Here is an 8,920-nt window from a genome sequence, read left to right on the forward strand (position 1 = left end):
TGTACACTTTTCCATTGTTACTGAAATAGCATTCTATCCCGAAGGCTATGACCCCATTTCACTCGTTCCGAAAACGACAAATTCCTGGTGATCGCCCATTGACTAAAATTGTTTCTTTTTATCCGTGAATTCCGGATTGTATTTCGGAAATATTTTTTCACAGAACCAATTCAGGATTTTTTCATTGAAACTCTTGAAAAAAGATGAGTGTCCTCGAAATCATGTCAAGTATGGAAAGGACTAGCTAATTATTTCAATGTTTTCAGTTTTTCCATACCTCTCGTTGTCGATAAGTGGATTATTGGTCTATATTCATGCTGAAAAATATCTGGTGAAAAATCAGATGGCAGAAAATTCGAAGAATATTGTGCGTTGGATGACGTAAATCGGATTACTCTGGTGCATAATCCCGCATATACGTTAAGCCTTGGATGGACATCCTTGGAAATACAAATAGAATGAGTGAGGACAAATATTATTGTCCATTCGGTCAAGTTAAGCCTTGGAGATCCCAGATTCTGTGAAGAAAGTAAGAGTAATAATTGATTCTGAACGTTTTTCTAATTATGTTAATAACATTAGGAGAATTTGTTCTTATAGACCTGACAATGAAGTATGTATCAAAAATTGAATTTTTGAAATACAGATTTTGATTGTTATTATAAGTTGTGCTTCCTTCCATCAATCGAAAAGTACTAATATTAGCTGTATTATATATCCGAAAAATAGAATTAGGGTGGAAAATAAAATGTTTCATAGTTTATTAAGTTAAAAATAAACTTTTTTTTTCTTCTCATTCATTTTTTATAGCTATGTCATTCATTCAATTAAAATTTTCAATAATTGAAAGAAGTGACAAAGAAATTATTCACCAAAATGATGGTGGATATAAGGATATAAGGACTGAAGACTGTTGTATATCACAGGAGGAGCAAGGTTGGCGCAAAATAGATTCCATATTCATTATAAGGCAAATAGTGGAACAATCCATTGAATATGCTAAACAGGCATTTATGTGTTTCATAACTCTTATTACAGCTTTTCATGAAGTGGAACTAATGTAAAGCAAAGATATTCCAAACAAACTTATAAACAACAACACTCAGTAACAATCTTAGTAAGCGGCAACATATCCGAAGATGTATCGCCAGGATACTATACAAGGGAATTTTTTAAGTCCTTCAATGTTCAACTCAGTAATGGATCAAATAATTGAAATCGGTCCCACGCTATAAAGTGCATATGGGTGTAATTAAAATATAATGTTATGCTCATGATGCCGTTATTATATCAGAAAACAATCAACAAACACACTTTCCTATATGCACCTCATACCATAAGTAAACAATTGAACATGAGCATACCATAGAAAATACCAAATCGATAGTAATTAACAAGTAACCTTCAGATGCGAGCTAGTGGTGGACACCAAAACCCATAGAGCAGGTTATGGTCTTCAATAACCGAGATTTTCGCAAATCAAGACATATCAAGAGAAGTGAGAAGCCAAGTAAACAAGGCTGATAGAATTTCAGGATGCTTAGCGTATGTAATATGGAACAACAAATATTTGAGCATGATAGTGAAAGAAAGAGTCTACAAAACTTGTGTTAGACCGATCCTGTTATATAGAATAGAGGCAAGAATTGATAATGTTATCAATTCGTTTCCGTGAGAACTACTGAAGGTTTTTTCTTATTGGTTAATCGCCGTGCAATTTACTTCACAAATGCTGCTGTATTGGTTGTTGATCGTGTTTTCTGTTTACGGTAAAGTAAATCGCACAGTTTCAAGTTGCACAGTGCGAGATGTCCAAATTTCGTCACTTTCTATAGGGGGAACAGATTAAGTTATATTTATATATAAAATGACAGACCCACGTCCTCCTTTTGCTTCTTTCTACATGCAGATTTAGTGAATATTTTCAATATTTTTTCTGTTATAGTATTCAATAAATTTCTATTCAGCTCTGTTATGTTAAATTTTTACTCAATGCAATTCAAATGAAGAACAGTTATATTTTTTTCCTCTATTTTTGAGCGAATCTCATAAACACAACCGAGCAACGCATTCATTGTCAATTTCACAGCCAATATTCTTCAAATGGACTGATAAGCAATAACTCTAACTAGCCAACCATAAATTTCAACAGAGAAACAATAAAGGGGAATTCTATGGTATGGATTTATTGCATTGTCATGAATGGATTCGAAACTCTAACCCAAATGCATGCAAACCGACCGTTTGAAGTCGTAAAGGGAATGTGACACCTTTATATAACAAAACACTGCTAATTTTACACCATGGTTCATTATTTCAACTCCTATTTCAACATAACTCAAACATGACAAAGATACTATTGATTGATGTAAAAAAAAATAATACCAATAAGTATCGGACAAAGGGTAATAATTTTCATAATATGATATCCAAAAATTTCAATACTCAAAATGGAAAAGAGGGCTTTGGTGACGAGTATGGAAAAGTTAGTAACTATATTTCACAATCTTCATTTGGACACGTTTTAAATCAAAAATGTACCGACCTTAACTAAGAATTTCAAATATATTAACGCCTGAAAGTCATCGAAAAGATTCAGCAATAAGGAAATTGGGTGTTGACCAGCGTTTGTTTGCTTGTGAACAGCTGCTTCTGCATCGCATTGTGATTAGAGAAGGAAATAGGTTCATTACGATATTCCCAAGCGAAGAAAATCATGGGGATATCCCGGCCATGCTTCCACGTTGACGGCCAAACCGAGTATTCACGGTTTCAAGGTCATGCTCAGTATTTGGTGGGACCAGCTCGGCGCAGTGTATTATGAGTTTTTAAAACCGACTGAAACAATCACAGGCGATTATTATCGAACGCAATAAATGCGTTTGCGCTGAGCATTGAAAGACAATTGGCCGCAATACAACGAGAGACAAAATAAAGTGATTTTACAGCATGATCATGCTCGACCCCATGTTGCGAAACTGGTCAAGACATACTTGGGAACATTGAAACAGGAAGTACTACCCCAACTGCCGTATTTGCCAGGCGTTACTCCCTTAGACTATCACTTGTTTGGATCAATGACACACGGCTTGACTGATCAGCACTTCTAATGGAGAGATAAAAAATTGGATCGATTCGTGGATCTCTTCAAAAGATGACCAGTGTTTTCAACGCGAAAGATGATAGAAAGGAGTGGTCAGCGATGGACAATACTTTGAATCATAAATGTATAAACAGTTTTCTACAATAAAGCCTCGAATTTCGGAAAAAAGGCGGAATTAAATTTGTACGCCTATGTATTTGCGAAGTTGTACGCCTATGTATTTCTCATTTTCATTCTCCCTATATATCAACTTGTCGAATAATGATGGATGGCATTTCATTTGCCAAATGGAAAAGAAAAAGTGAAACATCGGTTTGAAGGAGTAGAGACCTGAAACAATCTATTTTTCAGAGAAGCGAATGAAAATCTAACGTTTCTATATGTCAACAACGTATCACGGCAGGTTCGGAAGTAGAAACCTTCTTATTGAGTGAGATAATCTTACTCGAGAAACGTGAAATTGCAGTCGAGCTAGAAAGACGTTCGACATTGATGAATTACAGAGCCTCCATGTACTTACCAGATTACTCTTATCTTGAGACATTCCCAAGAATAATTATTTTACATTCCTCATCTTGATGGAAAATCGGATATCTGATGAAGTTCTGTGAAGGGTTAACAGTCGAGGAATTGAATACAGTCGATATAAAATGACACTTGTATATCTCTTATTCAATCATATCTATTATATGTCTCCGTCTTCTCCAACTAGAAGTAAGTCAAAACGGCAATGTGAAGAAAATAAATTCAAAACTCGAAATTCTAAATCATGAAATTTCTTTGGAAGTAATCAACAAGGTAACATACCTGAGCGTTCACTCACAAGAGATAATATACCGAATAGACAAGTCTAGGGCAGTTTCCAATCGCCTCAAGAATACTTTATGCAATATGCATCTGAATACAGACTTGAGAGCAGAAGTTTTGAAGTGCTATGTATTTTTCACACATCTTTATGGAGTAGAAGCCTGGACAGAAGTTACATGCAGGCGATTGGAAGCCTTCTATAAATGTGGTGCTACCGGCGAATACTCAGGATTTTGTAAATTCGAAAACTTAGGTAGTTGTAAACAAAACGCCATCGAAATATTAGTCGATTTGTGTCTGCATCATTGAGTTATTCTCGATTAAACATGTCAGCTAACGAGCCGAATGCTCGTCATTTGCAGAAGGCTTTAATTTTTTGCTTCAATATGAAAAAATCTGCGGCTGAGGCTCATCGTATGCTCTCACATAACTATGGTGAGGCCGCTATTACCGAAAGAACGTGCCGAGAGTGGTTTCAACGCTTCAAGAACGGTGATTTTGACGTCGAAAACCAGTATGGCGGTGGAAGAGAGACAGTTTTCGAAGATGCCGAATTGCAGGCATTACTTGATCAAAACTCGTGCCAAACGCAACAAGAATTGGCATGATGAACAACGAAGACATACTTAAAACGTTGAAATGGGAAGTTCTACCCCACCCACCGTATTCTTCAGATTTGCTCCCTCGGTATATAACTTATTTCGATCAATGGCACACGGCCTGGCTGACCAGCATTTTTGGTCTTATAAGGAAGTGAATAATTGATTCGATTCGAGTATCGCTTCAAAAGATGACCAAATTTTTCAACGCGGTATTCATACGCTGCCCAAAAAATGGGAGAAAAAGTGGCCAGCGATGGATAATACTTCGAATCATAAATGCATGACAAGTTTTTTACAATAAAGCCTCTAATTCCGGAAAAAAAAAAACGGTGGAAGCAAAGTTGTACGCTTATGTAAAAATCATCAAATCATGCAAATAGTCATTTATTTTTGAATATTCCTCGTTTTTGGTATTTTTCCACCTGTTTTCCCAAGCTTGAGTCGGTGGAAATGTCATTGGTCAGCTGTAGACGGTTTTTCGTCAAGAATGGAAACTTGACATTTGATTTTGCAATTCGCTTCATCTCTTCAGCCTGTTTTATGCGAGCTACCAAAATCCGATGTTTTTGCCACTTTTATTGTGTTGAGTCTGGATAAAAAATACAGCAGTTCCCTCCAACATGAAGGCCTGATTCCAGACTTGGATCTTGCCCCTGAAACTTTCTAATTCAATCACAATAGGGCTTTTTTCGGAGACATCCTGTTTGTAAATATCCCTGTTTCGGTATTAGGTGGCAGTAATCCACTTAACACCGGCTCCTTTGGTTCCTCAGGAGTGCCACCATTAATGTCCAGTCCGTATACTAGTAAATTGTGCTTTCTAAGTCGCTTCAGCTAATCACCTCTTTGAACAGCTCTCAATTGTGGGTTTCTAAATTCTAAATCTACAATTCCATTTTCGTTTTCCTCCAATGTTTTTTTCTCCTTGGACTCATCGAATCTCATAAGACTGTGGGTCTCAGATGCTCCAATATTCGTAGTCAACTCATAAAAAAAAATTTTGATTTTTTTTTCAGCGTTTCAAGCAGAACATTCAACATGCTTGTCATCTTCAGAGATAAGATACGGGGCTGCTTTTATTATGTCATATGCAGAATAATCGCTCAGCGCCCTGCAAATAGTCAACTCAAAGGCTTTGATGAGCACCACCCCCTCTCACAAAACTGGTTGGACGGTTTTCAGAATTTAAATAACCCCCTCATATATCAAAGTGATTGAGTTTTCAGGATGTGACATGATCCTCTTAAGGGTCGTCATGTGGAGAACAATAAATTCTGTGACAGAATTTGCAAATCTGATCAGTATGCATATGAACGCAGGAATGAAAACATTCCAAAACTGACTGCTATATGACAATCATATCTAGTTACCCTGTGTCATATTCCGTTTTTAGGTTTCCTATTGATTCATTTGAAATCATGAATTGAATAGGCTCTCTCCCTTTGGGAATACTTTTTCTCGTTAGGAAAATCTCTGAACTGCATAATAGAAGATCTAAATCTACGATTACGAGCGGATCTTTTAGGGTAGAAAAGAGATAATTTCCTAAAATTTTTCATTCAGCTTTTCTTTCACCCTAGGGCAACATCTTTTGAAATATGTTTTCCTTCATACCTCACCACCGCTTTTATAAATATTGTAATTCGAACTGAAAGGAGAAATGGTATGGAGGATGATGAGGTTTTCTCAGAATGGGAAAAAAATGAGAAATTCTTTGATTAATATCTTTCAATTTGAAACAGATCTTTGAATCCAGTAGTACAGTTTTTTCACTTCTCCTCATACAATCGAATTTTTTTTTCTTGTTTTAGAAGTTTACAATAAAATGGATTTCTTAGAAGTCATTTCAGTTTTCATCATTTTTGAAATGTTGAATCCCTTAAAATAGAAACTCTCAGCATGAAAAAATTATTTCTTTTTTTTTGTGAGTACCTACTTACTCTAAGAATCAGATTTTAGCTTGCATTGTTCATCAGAACTGAAAAACATGGTGTATATACAGGGTATTTATAATATAAATAAGAAATCAGAAATTCATTTTTTTTCGATCAATAAAAAAATAGCACTCTGTAATAATTTTTAATCATATTTGAATGCAGATATTAAAAGAGCCGAAAAATGCTTTCATATCCATCCATCAAATGGGATGATACTAATTCTCATCGTTATTCTACTACCACATGAATGTAATCAATCGATTTTCGCAGGCTTCAATACTGTTCGTACTGAGTACATGTAATTTTCAAATTTAAAACTGAAAACGGTATGCGATTGGGTTAAAATCATTATTGGAGAATTTTTGTTCATAGAAATGTACATTCGAGTTTATGAAAATATTGTATCGCGAAAATTTCAGTTGCGTAATCGGAGTTTTCCTTTTGTTGAGAGAAAAAACAATCAATCTGATTGTTCTTAATATCTGAATCATACTTTTATTGGCCTAGATCTTTATTTTCTTCAGGGGTTATGGAAAAAAATTTTGTTTACGACAACGTTAAACCAAATCTGTATTGTCAAAAAAGGTTTGATAACGAAATTTGAACCAAGTTACTCGAAAAAATAGTATTTTTTATTACCGATTGTTCTTACCTTATACAGGGTGGTCCTGAATTGGATGTACGAAGCAAAATGAGAAAATCTTTGGATCATTTTGAAAATTAAAAGTCCTATAAACATGGGCAAAATATTTGTTTTCGAAATATGTACAGGGTGTTTCTCGTAGTCTTACTTTTTGGTGATGCTTGAACCAGTTTATCGAAACAGGGTCATTATAATAATTTGAATTTTCCTGAGGATTATTAGAGGGCATTTTGAAATTTCTTTCTCGAAATCGGTATCAGATACGCCTAAACTACAAGAAACCAAAATGTTTTACTGGACCAGAGTTTCTTTTGAGATTCTTCTGTGGTTCATCAAAAGAAAGTCTGAATGAAAGGAGTGGGCACTCTTTCAGGAAAAATATCATCATATAGATTCGCATTCAAATTAGCATGTCTCATAATGAAAGCTAAATATAGAGGGTGTTCCTAAGTTGAATTTACAAAGGAAAATAAGAGATTACTTGAATATTTTTGAGAAAAAAGTCCTATAAACATGGAAACGCAAAGGCTTTGGTTCCGAGATACAGGGTGTCCTATTTTTTTTGTGATGATAACACCAGCTTATCGAATCTTTATCAATCATCGCTGAATATTGACTAAATACGTACTAATCCTTTTAATAACTTCATTCATTCAAGCTTACTTATGGATCTCTGTGAAAATTTGGATTTTCTTAGGATTACTAGAGAATTGTTCGTATTTTTTTTCTAGAAATCGTTAGCATATACGACAAAACTACAAGACACCAAAAAGTGTAATACTGGAACAAAGTTTCATTCTACATTTTTCTAAACTACCAGTGGTCCCCCCAAAAAAAAAAGGTTCTATATGGAACAAGCGGGCATTGTTTAAGACAAAAGATCACCCGGTAGATTTGGATTCAAAGTTAGCATATCACATGATAAAAAAGTTGAAATTGGAATATCTATGCCTAAGTTAAAATGAATAGTTAATGAAAACTTGAGAAAAATTAAACTTTAATACCCTGTATCTCGGAAATAAAGCCAATGGTCAATTTTTTTTTTTGAAAATGATCCAGGAAATCTTTAATTATTGTTTGCACCTCCAATTCAGTCTGGATATGAATGTATCCTCCTTGGAGTTGAATAATAATAAAATAAATTTCCCCGGTAAAAATATATATTTCCAAAAGATTGAACTATCGAACAAGAAAACGCAACAAAGCGTAGACGTAAGACTTTTATATTGAATATCAATCATCAAAGAGATGCCGAACTGACGACAAATTGTGGCCTTTCATCATGTCCGATTCAATAACATCAAAAAAACAGTCTTACCGCAATCGCTTCGAACATTCGCACCGCTTCAGAAAATAACCGCACACTTTTCCAGTTGCACCTTCATCTAGAGCTCCTTCAAAAGAGCGCTTGACGCAAACTGAACTGAAATTTTACGCTCTCCAGAGGTTGGAGCATGCGAGAAGCAAGAGTTACTGAGGGAAATCTGTCAAAGTGGAGGCGCGTTGGAAGGAAATCGAGTCTATTCGATACTGTCTATTATCCGATAATTCTTCCGGAATAACTCGAAATGGTAGTTCTCCAAACAATGAATTTTGTTTGGCGATTTCGACTGTAATGAGAAAATGGAAATGGAGTGTTTTCCTCTAATGCCCGAATATTTCCTGAATTTTTTCGTGCAGTAGCTGTTCCGACAAAATCAATAAAATTTCTCTTATAAGAAGAGTAAAGCTCTATTTGAAAGGCGGCAATTCGGCACAGTTTGTTGGCCTCCTTTCATATTTCATCCTTGATTCTCAAAAACCAAATGAGGTTGTTCCTCTCCACTGC

General features: G+C 35.2%; 1 protein-coding gene across 1 annotated transcript in view; it reads right to left on the minus strand.

The window, feature by feature from the left end:
- LOC123684447 (cholecystokinin receptor-like) overlaps positions 1 to 8,527 on the minus strand; it is a 128,897-nt gene extending 120,370 nt beyond the window's left edge. Inside the window, exon 1 of the mRNA XM_045623719.1 lies at positions 8,411 to 8,527. The gene's annotated coding sequence lies outside the window, so the exon portion shown is untranslated. The remainder of the gene's footprint in view (positions 1 to 8,410) is intronic.
- Positions 8,528 to 8,920: the final 393 nt, after the last annotated feature.

The sequence above is a fragment of the Harmonia axyridis genome, chromosome 7, assembly GCF_914767665.1.
Source record: "Harmonia axyridis chromosome 7, icHarAxyr1.1, whole genome shotgun sequence".
In the NCBI taxonomy this organism is placed as follows: Eukaryota; Metazoa; Arthropoda; class Insecta; order Coleoptera; family Coccinellidae; genus Harmonia; species Harmonia axyridis.